The following is an 11854-nucleotide window of genomic DNA, read 5'->3' on the forward strand; positions in this document are numbered from 1 at the left end:
TCTGCTTCAGTTCCTGCCTTGTGTATGTGCCCTAATTTCTCAATGATGGACTGTAACCTAGAAAGGCAAGCTGAATAAGCCTTTCCTTCCCCAAGTTGCTTTTGGACAGTGTTTTATCACAGCAACCCAATGTAAACTAGAATATCTTTACATTTTCAACCTACCTAGCTTCTTTCATATGACTGAAAACCCCCAACTATTTCTCCCACTATCAGATTGTACAGTGACATATGCTTCTTGATGGGAAGAGAATTTGTAAACCTTGAATTTATTATCTATATATCACCTTTTAGAAATTTATCAGAATGGACAGGCATATCATACTTTATGAAATAATTCACACAGTTGTCTGTTAGCAGAATCAGGACCTTTGTTGAAATGTCATGCTTTATATTCCCAACACTACCATCTCACTAATTCTCGCACAAAATTAGACTTTTTACTTTTCTGTTTTTTTATTTTTTAAAAAAAGTTTTTTTCATTTTACATACCAATTCCAGTTCTCCTTCCTTCCCCTTTTCCTGCTACCCCCACCTCCCTCCATCCCACCCCCCATCCACTAGGCTCACAACAAAATTAGACTTTTGATAAATGAATAGCAGCTATCATCAGTCACAAATCACATGTCATTTCTCACTTTTGGGTTCCAGTGGTCTTCCTGAACTACTTGTCTTCGGAGGCAGTGCAAGGCATGTAGAACTAAAGTAGGCAGGGAAGCTAGTCACCTTGATAAGATAGTCACCGTAGACCTGCTGTGTAGTTTTGGAGAGATTGTTTACCGCCCAAGGGTAAGTGTCTGGTTGAGGGAGCAAAGGAGCTCTGAAATATAGCTCTGTGGTCTACACTAAGTTGTGTATTTGATTGTGTATTTTTCTAACTCACGGGGACACCATCTATGAGCTAGGAATTGCTCTAACCATCTACCTTTTAGTGGCCTGTTTAAGAAGGGTGAGGGAAAAAATACAAAGTGAGCTAAGTCACTTCTTGTAAAGAAAAGTAAGAGGAAATGCTTTTCACGATACATGGTTTGAGATACAAATAAGAAATTGTTTCTTTAAACAGGAAAATCGCATCAAAATAAGTGTAAGTTTTGAGGTGAACTGGTCTTCCAGTAAAGCACAAGCGCTCTCCACAGTCTTGGCGCACCTGTGCCACTAGACTAACTTGGACATTGGCAGGGCTGAGAGGCTCTGGGTAAAGAGGAAGAAAATCATCTCTTCACCAGAATGTCAATTTCTAGACGTTATCTATGGAATTCACTGAAAATCCAAGTCTGGTGCATAGCAAGGGCTCAGGAAATATTCACCAATCACCAAGGCTCCTACTTCTATCTGAAGTAGCTTATTCTATTTTATGGACATCTGTAAGTGTTTAAATTGCTAATACTTTTTATTTATTTATTTATTTATTTATTTATTTATTTATTTATTTATTTATTTAGAGGGGTATATGTGTTTGCATGTGTGTGTATGGAATCCACCTATTTCACTCTCCCACAACAATGTTGGGGTCAAGGGTATATGTTACCATGTCCAGATTTTATATGGGATCTGGAGATCCAAACTCAGGTCCTTATACTTATGGAGCAAGCACGTCATCACTAAACCATCTCTCCAGCACCCAGACTTCAAATATTTTAAAGCATGGTGATTATGGCTGTTTTTAGAGGATCTTAATCTTCTAGAAATACATACTTAATTTATAGATGTAAATTACTAAAGCCTAGTAGTATTGACATCAGAGTTCATTATATATTCTTTCTACTCTTATCTGGGTCTGAAATTATTCATAATTAAAAAGAACCATACACAAACACTCAAAAAATAAAAATAGAACTACCATATGATTCAGAATTTCTACTAGTAGGTACATATCCAAAGAAAATGAAATCAGTGTATCTAAGAGACACTTGTACTCCCATATCCATTGTACTACTATTCACAATAGCCAAAAAAAAAAAAAAAACAGAAGCAACTTTAATTCCATCAAGTGATGAATGCAAGGAAAAAAATATGGGACATATACACCATGGAACATCATTCTATCACAAAAAAGAGAATGAAATCTTGTCATTTGAAACACAAATAGAACAAGAATTCACTATGTTAAATGAAATATGCCAGAAAAACAAAAAGAAGTACATGATTGTATTCATTTATAGAACATAGCAAAATTGATCTTATACTATTTACCGAAACTAGGGAAAGTAGGGGAGTAGAAAGGCATGGAAAAGGTTAGTCCATGAATACTAAGCAACAAACAAATAATAAGTTCTGGTATTCTATTGCACAATAAGGTAATCATAGATAACAGTAATATTTCAAAAACAAGCTAAAAGAACAGATTTTGAATACTGTCACCACAAAAAAAGTGTTCAAAGAGATAAAGTATCTTTGCACTGATTTGAACATTACACCATGTACTCATGTTATCAAAACATCACATGGTGCCCCATAACTACGCATAATTTTATATGTAAATTTTAAAATTTAAATAAAAGAGGTGTATGCTTTCTCACTTGATATTTCTGTGGGCATCTGCTGTTGTGGCTTCAGTGTTTCAATACATGGTGATTTCCTCTTCCATCTGAGTTCATTGATGACATGAAAGACAGCCACAGTTGACCTATGAGAACATGTAACATAAATAATGAACTTTTTGTTACTTTAAGACACTGACACTGTAGGGATCTTTTTCATTGTAGCATAGCTTATTCTATCCTGAGGAAGACACTGTATTAGGAAAAGCTGTTCAAGACTATTTTATCACAGAATTCTTCTGAGATTTTGACTCATTAAAAATAACTGTATGTAGTATTTTCTAAACTAATTTGACCTGAAATCTTTTTAGAATAGAATTTTGTAGGATACTCAAAGAAATTCAGGTTGAATTTGAAGGCAGTTTTGCATGAGACAAGCACCTTCCCACTGAACTATACATCACCAGCCCTTAATTTGGAACTTTTGATCAACAAAAATCAAGATTTTTATAAGGGCTCTTCTTAAGACATGTTTCCCACATCTGTTCTCTCACTGACTCAATTCATTCTTACTCTGCATTTCAGTCCAATGTCTAAAGCTCTAAACTGAAATGGGGTCTTTCATATTATGCATCCCTTCATCTAAACCTTCTAGTCTAGGGTGGGGGACTGGCTGCCTCTGAGGTGACTTTAAGAGGAGCCTTGCTCTCATTAGGCTTCTTGAGCATTTGTTCTATGTGATAATAAGGATCTGATCTTGTATCGGAATTTCTAGCCCTGGCCAGGCATTCCCTGAATGCTCCTCCTCCCCAGGAGCCATCTCCAGCTGTCCTACCCATTATAGTCCTGTCTGTTTCCTGGACTCCACAGGACCCACATGTTCATTTGATCTCTTCTCTCTGTGTTCCCAAGAAAGACACTTCCAGCAAAGCTTTTCTCACTTGGGCTTTTTGTAGGTATTTATTTCACTGATGACAGTCTCTGTCTACCATGATCAGCCATAAACGACTACCTGGCAATCTTGTTAGTTCGACCTGCTTCCCTTCAGTTTCTGAGAGCCTTCCCAGTATCAACTCAGAAACAGAACTTGAGAACTGGTATAAATACTTTGTACACTTTTTTTTGTCAAAATATTAAGATGGAGGAGGCCTTAGTGGATCCATTTGGCCACACTCTAGTCACTTCTCTAGGGGTTGGTATTTCTTGATTAAGCAATATTCTGAGGTTGTCTTATAGGATGACAAGATCTTAGTAGAGACTTTTTATTCAAAAATACTTACATTGTACACGTTTAAATGGGTAGGCTAAATTTATGTACATTTAATTATACATAAAGAATAGGGATTTATTTTTATATATTTTGATTGAAAATTTTACTTAGAGATTTTAAAAATATACACAGAACATGAAAATCTAATGTTCAAAACTTTGCTCTAAAATGTATTGTCTGTCACAATTGAATATATAAATATCAGGGGGTTAAAATATTGAATCCTTTCATCTTCCCTTATGATTTATAGATATAAATTTCTCCCTCAGGGCAGAAAAATCAAAGAAATGGATGTATTAGATATGAGTTGATAAGCCATTCAAAACATGCTAGTTGAAAAAACTGAGTAAAGAAATGAGATTTCAGGGAAATAAAATAAGATTTGAATGAATCCACAGACTGAAAGGCTTAAAGGAAGTGTGGCTATAATATTTTGAGGTCTAATAATAAGAGATTACAGTTAGCATCAAATGAAATGCCGGTACATTGTTTTAGAGTTCCAGAGGGAATAAGTAAAATGATTAGCATGCTGGAGTGGGAAAAAGCAAAAGTAAGAAGAAAGGCAAATAATCATTATCTATTTGTTCCCTAAGGAAACACACTAGGAAGATATACACAGACAGATTCCTAGGATGCTCAGTAATTTGGCAAAGGAAGCTCTTGATTGCTTCCTGTCAGCAACCATATGTAATATGACTTTATAATTCTTTGTGATACTGAGAGCTGAAACATAGGACCTTATGCTAAGCAAGCACTCCACCACTGAATTGTGTCACTGGCCCTAATAGAGGTTTATAATATGATCTCAGTAAGGTCATTTTCACCTGAGTTGGAAAATGCTAATGGTTGTAAAAATACTAAAGTATTAGTAAAGATTTGATGGCATGTAGGCAAATATTAAGACTGAAGTTGACACTGAAAAGGTTATTTACATTCATTGAAAAAAATCATTCAAGACAGAATTTCACAGGAGAATGGTGTAATGGCTATTCTTGGTTGTCCACTTGACTACTCTAGAACTAAAACCCAAAAATGGAGGGCACACCAGTGAGGTTTGTTTGTTTTTTGTTTGTTTGTTTGCTTAATTTGAAATAGGAAGATCCACTTCTAACCTGGATCTTTGAGTTAGAAGACACACCTTTAATCCAGATCTAGAGGTGGAAAGACACACCTTTAATCTGGGCCATGCCTTCTTCTGGAAGCCAATGTAAGGACATGGAAGAAGGAAGCTTTTGTTCTTTGCCCGCTTGCCCTCTTCTTGCTAGCAAGTTCATTCTTTCACTGGCATTAGAGCCTACTTCTTCAGGAATTCATCACATACAGAAGACCAGCTAAGATATACAGCCTTGTGGAACTGAGAAACTACTGGGGTTTTGGACTCTCCCTTCACAGCCAACCATTGTTGGATTAGCTGGACTGCAGCCTGTAAGTCATTCCAGTGAACCGCCATTCTATATACAGAGATTTGTTCTTTAAGTTCTATTACTCTAGAGAACCCTGACTAATACAAATGGCATCAAAGAATTCCTCATTTTCATTCATCTTCCCACTCAAGTACCCCTATCACTTGTCTGATTATTGAGATGACTCCGGGTAATTTATTGGGATGACTCCAGGGAAGAAGATAGATTTTATTGAGAATGTCAAATTATTAAATAAGAAGCTCTCTTCCTATTGATTACATTAAATTCTGACCAGAATTCCCTCTACATTTGGTTTTTGATAGGGAGCTAGAAAACTTCCTGTAAAAAATTAGCCCATGAGGCAGAAAAAATGATGCAAAAGATGTCAATATGCTGATCCCCCAGAACATATGTTAAATGTTTCAATTCATAAATATGATATGTGCCTCCATTTACTTAGGCTTCTCTTGACTTCTTTCATTGGCATACTATAATTTTCACCCTGTAAATCTTGCTTATGTTTTGTTAAATTTATATGTTGATGCATTTTCTTTGGAGTGGTTATAAATAATATAGGGTTTTTAATTTCTGCTTCCTCATGTTCTTGGTAAGTATATAGAAACATAATTGATCTGTGTTGAGTTTATGTCCTATGACCTTGTACTCAGTTACTGATTCTTGGAGATTCTGTAGCTTCTTTGGAATTTTTGTTATTGTAGATAATCATGTTCTCAGCATGTAGGTGCAGTCTACTTTCCCAAACTACATGCCTTTTATTTCTTTTTCCTTTCTTATTGCTGTTGCTAGAATCTCTGTTGCTATGATGCATAAGAGGAAATAATCTTGTTCCCAGTCTTAGTGAAGAAGCATTCAGGTTTTCTTCCACTAACCGTGATGCAGTTTGTGGTTTTCATGCATGTCCCTTATCAAGATAAAAAAAAAAGTCCCCCCTTTATTACTCTTACCATCTTTCAGGGTTCTTTTTTCATGATTATCTCTTTTTACAGGGTCTGAAGTCATACTTATTTTGGAAGACTGGAGATAAATACATAAATTAATATTGATACTCTCCATTATTAGGGAATGCACTGGTGAACAATTCTGGTTTTCCTTGAATTGTGGAGGGATTGTGATGGCAGCATGTGTAGAAAGAATAGTTGGTGCTCAAAGGCTAACTAAAGAAGAATTTAGAATCAACAATTTTGTCATTATGTTCAGGCCCCTTGGCAGGCTACTTACTGGGTTGTGTTCCTGGGCCTAGATAATTAAATGGATAAAAACATTAATCTAAATGCTTTAGGAAAGGTTTCACTAATTCAAGCCACACATTTATCAGTCTTGAGAATGAAAGAGGAGCCAAAATTTAGAATTCACATTCTTTTGTGTCATGATCCTAGTAGAATATAACAATAGTAATATTCCTTTTAGTAGTTCAAAGAATTTCCTCTAGAAAGTTGGCTTAAGTGCAGTAACAGAACTCCTTTAAGAAGTTCTCTTTGTTTGGTAGCAAGCTTTAGAAAAAGAATGTATTCAGAAAGAGCATACTACGTGGGGTTTGCTGCACTTTGTTGCCCCATCTTCCCTTGCTCACAAGCAGCAGAGATATATGCTAGAGTACATTAACCTTGATGCCTGTAGCATGCTATGTAACATTTGTCTATTGGGTAAGCCATAGTCAGGTCCTATCATACAAACATCGCCACACACCTAAGTGTGGTTGGCATGGACATGAGTTGCCCAGACGTCTCTTCTAGAGGACCTCCTACTGGAAGTATATTTGATTGATAGCTTCAAATGGCTGCGTCTTTTAAAATTCACCACAGCATTCAACTAAGGCCATTATTCCCTTGGATCTTCACACCTAGGACAGCGCATGACAAAGATATTGATAGAGCACTATTTTACCCAGGACAGCATTCCTCCACTGAACAGTATGTGCCCAAGAATTCACCATCAGCCCACCTTACATTTCCTTAAGATTATGCTGTGATCCAAGGGTCTTCCTATATATTCCCCTATCATTCTTCTTATTCTTTCAAATAGGTCATGCCTGCATTTTTCTTATTAACACAGTAGTATTTATGTTCTCTCTATCAAACCCTGAGCCAACCACTTTCTACAGACTTCCTGGGTAAGTACAGGAAAAGGAACATACAGGGAAGACAAGACACAGGAGAAAGAACTATGGGAGGTGGAAGTGAATATGGCTGCTTGACATAGGGAAGAGGATGAGAAAGGCCACCATTAGGCAAAAGAGCCCCATGGCTTCTGAGAGGGCAAAGTCTAGAATTTCATAGGAGAAGAGCTGTTGCTTTGGGAAGGGTTCCTAGCATAGCCAATGATGAGGCTTCCAAAAACAATTCAAATCCCATCCCCAAAGCCAGCCATCACAACTATGGCAGCCCCCGTCCCAATGAACTTGGTGACTGTGTCGATGTTCCTTGAAATGACACTGGTTTGGAAGGTTTACTAAGGATGAGTGAGGTCAGAGGACTCTAGACTACCAAGCGACTGAGGCTCTCATTTGTCAATATTTCTGACAAAGATGAACTTGGAGCAGGCATACATTCTCAGGGGTGAGGGGTTAAGACAGGAGAGCTGTTCCCAGGGCAGAGAAGACAGAGAAAATACTTGTATTTTGACCTAAAAATATCCCCCCCATAACTCTTCCTTTCCTTCAAAGGAATTTGTATGGATAAAGCTAATCTTAGTTTAGTGCATGCTTTCTGGAAGACACACACTGTCCTGTGAGAGTTATTCCAAACAACAGATGAAGTTGAAGAACTTGAAGTTCAAGAAAGAAAAGTTTGTATGGGTAAAGAAAATAAACTCTTGTTAATATTTAGCATCTATTCCTCTTGGAATGAATTATTATCCATTCATGGATTAGATCTTGGTTTCCTAATTTTTCTTGAAGTATAATATATACAGAAAATTCAAAAGTTGTGATTAGACAAGTATTTAGATATTTATAAACTGAACACACCCACATAATTAGTGCCCACTCAGATCAAAAAGCAGTATGATCAGCACCTTTGAAATTCCTCTCATATCTCCTTCCAATTACAGTCCCTCAAAGATAACTGTTACCTGATTTTAACACATAAAACATTTTTACCTTTTTTGGAAATTTATACAAATGCAGCCATATAGTATACATATTTGTGCTTTTAACATGATACTTTTTGAAATTTATCCATGATTTCCATGTAATAATAGTCAACTGACTATTGTGGTTATAGGTCAAAATATGTCTTCATTCTAAGTCTTGTCAATACAGCACCAAGAATCAAATTGGAGATGCCTAGTATTTTATCATGTTCAATTCTCACCTGACTTTCCCTGATTCATTGAAGGCAATTTCTGCCACTCCTCTTAAAAGAACACTATTTCACAGGTCATGACATGTAGAAAATGTTCCCAAGAGGCTGTTTACCTTCCCAAGAATCCTTTTCATGTTATCTAATTACTCTCCCTGGGACCATTATATCCTTCCAATTCTGGAGGACTACTGTTCCCTTTCTGTCAGACTTTGCCTATATAGTGCTTTTCTTCTTGCTTTTGTAGAACAACTTCTAAATGTCTTCCTACTTATTTGCACCATCATTTATAAATTCAGAGTCCAATCCCATCACCAATTCCAGGGACCACAGAACCCATAGTGAGCTGTACAAATGTTTTATGTAAAGGAAGAATTTGTTCTTCTCTGGAAGTTGCTCTTCCCTGAGATCTCTTCCCTGGTTGGAACCAGCATCAATTTATCTAAAACACATGGTCACCTTTGAAAACAAGATGTTAAAAGATAAGACAATTATTTCATATGTTATGACCATCTTGGTACTAGAAAGCAACTGTCTCCACTCTTTAAGTCCTTATCAACTACCCATGTTTCCTTCATAAGGCAAGAGAACAACTGTGTTTTGAATTACCTTTGTCTTCATGTATGAAGACGCAATGTCTTTAGGCTTAGTGGCACATGCCTGTAATTCTATTTCTAGGGTGCTGAGATGAATTTGAGGTCAGCCTGGAGTATAAAGCAAAACTGTCAAAAAAAACAGTAAAAGTAAGAAAAAAAAGATGCAGTGTGTCACAGACAACTTTCTAAGAGAAAATTTATTCTGGATGGTTTTGAGTTCTTTTAAGTCAGTTTTTTAATTAGATTATTTTTAATTACAACTTTCAGTTTGGGGTAAGGACAGTAGTCCTTTGAGGAGGCTTCCTATTCATCTTTATTGCATACAGGAACATCTAATAATGATTGTCAAAATGCTGGCTCTACCTGTATAAAGCTGTTTACAAACCTTTTCTATAACCCACAAGCCTTCAACAGAATTATTACTGATTTAAATTAGTAAGACAGGAAAACGGAAGGCCACAGAGGCCCTCAGTTATTATGCCTAAAGTCATACAGTTATCCAATAACAAAGCTTGGCTTCACATTTGAGGTTTTGGCTGAAACAATACCATTCATATTTGACTCTTCCACATAGTCTTCTTTCGTTGGGCTTAGTCATCTACAGTTTCTTCAGTATCCCATCTGTTCCCCATATTGTGAACACTCCTGTGTTAAAAACACACAGAGGCACACATAGACACACTGTGTTGCTTTCTTTCTTGACATACATAGTTACTTCCTCCCTCCACTCTCCATGCCCTGAAGCCAACAATATCTCAGAGAAGACACAATATTCCAGTGCATTATGAGCTAGCTAGTAAAGGAAGAGCCTAGGCTCAGATGTCAGACCATTTGTGAATGAATCCTGGTTCATCCACTTAGGAACTGTGACATATTGGGAAGATTACATTATTTCTTTGAGATACCGTTTTTCTCATCTTTCTCATAGGGTGATAGTGAGAGTTAAATAAGACAATGCAAGTAAAACTCCTGACTTTAAATGTAGTAACTGATTTATGCTGTTATTGCTATTGCTATTGCTCATTCATGGTATTCTATATAGTCAGGGATACTGATCAGTAAATAGTGATCAAAAACAGTGGCTCTCAGGAGCTGGGTTTATGCCTCAACAACTAAGAGCACTTGTTGTGCAAGCAAGTATAAGGATCTGAGATCAAGCCCCCAGAACCCAAGCAAAAAGCCAGGTGTGGACACACATGAATCTATAACCCTAGCACTAATGGAGAAAACAAAAACAGGAAGATTACTTGAACTTGTTGACTGATATCATAGCCTCAGGTTCAAGGAGAAATCTGTCTCAAAAGAATACAGTAGAGAGTACTAGAGCAGGGTGCCCAACATCCTCCCCTGACTTCTGTATACATGCTGAAGCATATAACACACACACACACACACACACACACACACACACACACACACACACACACACTTTAAAACATAATTTTAGCCTGATGTGGTACATGCCTTTAGTCCCAGCACTCAGGAGGCAGAGGCAGGCATATCTCTGTGAGTTTGAGGCTAGCTTGGTCTACATAGTGAGCTCCAGTCTAGCCAAGGCTGAATTTTCTTTTGATATTCCGTCTCAAAAGAAAAAAAAAACAGTTTTTCTTAAACCTGAATCTTGGTCTGAGATACTTTGAGGATATTCTTTGCCCCTTCCCCTACTGGAATCTAAACTTCTCCAAGTGTTTCAAATGCTCAGCCTGTCATTGAGACCTCTGACTTAAAGTAGAAGTCTCTAAGTCCGCAAAGTCAATGTCTTCAGTGGGTACAACTGAGTCATTCTAGAGGGATTGGCACTCAATCTCTCCTCATAGGTTCTATCCTCTCTCATTCCAAATAATATTCTACCTCATATACATAAGCATAGAACACATATCCTACTCACAGACAACAGCCCGGATTATGTCATGGCTGTGCATGGATTCCAGAAAGGCAAGAACACTATTTTGCCGGCACATAATATACAGTGGCCCCAACAAAGCCCTATGTGATAGTGGGGGGAGCTGCCTGACTAGTTAACAGATTGACAATAATGAGCACTTACAATATTATTTCTGAACCTCCTTTATGGACAGAGCAGCCTGTCATACCTGTTTCTCTAAGACAAAACTCAAAACTAGTGTTCTTTCCTTAGTCTGAAGATCATTAGCAGGCTAAAAAATGGAGAAAGTGTTGAAATCATGGAATTCCAAGCAACTGTCCTTAGTACAAATGCACAAATATTGTGTCCTTCTGTAGAAGAAGAGAGCTTCTCTCCTGGGGTCTCAGCCGTGACTCTCTAGTTTCCAGTGTGTACGTGGATAGTCTCCATCTTAACCCACCATTGGTAGCTAGTAAGTGTGTACAGTGCAGTTTTAGAAACCTGGGGGAAGCCTGTTTGTTCAGAGGTGGTATAATAAGAACAGGTCTCTGAGGCCTTGATATTTTCTCAGGAATGACACCCAAACGTTCACTCATTTGAAACCAGACAGTGCTTGGAAATGGATCTGTTCATTTCAATCAACCTGAGGGGCAACTAAGGCTGGCAAAATCACTGTTTGCTGCCAGCTGATCCACAGCCCCAGGTGCTTGGGTCTGGATCCCAGCTGGGATTCGTTTTCCTGTGAGGAGGCTTTGGCAACTGCTTTTTATCATCCGCAGTAAGTACAAATAACAGCAGGAACCCAGGCAGCACAGGTGAAATTAAGCTCTGTGACAAATGGTTTGGTTTATTTCTGTTAACAATCATGATTTGACCTGAACTGCTTCAATTAAGAAGTCGGAGCAGGTGCCCTGGGTTCATT

General features: G+C 37.5%; 1 pseudogene; it reads right to left on the reverse strand.

Moving 5' to 3' along the window:
• Positions 1–7334: 7334 nt before the first annotated feature.
• On the reverse strand, positions 7335–7716 carry LOC128114084 (ATP synthase F(0) complex subunit C2, mitochondrial-like; annotated as a pseudogene).
• Between the last annotated feature and the right edge of the window lie 4138 nt (positions 7717–11854).

The sequence above is a fragment of the Peromyscus californicus genome, unplaced genomic scaffold, assembly GCF_007827085.1.
Source record: "Peromyscus californicus insignis strain IS unplaced genomic scaffold, ASM782708v3 Scaffold_10__1_contigs__length_136768540, whole genome shotgun sequence".
NCBI classification, from domain to species: domain Eukaryota; kingdom Metazoa; phylum Chordata; class Mammalia; order Rodentia; family Cricetidae; genus Peromyscus; species Peromyscus californicus.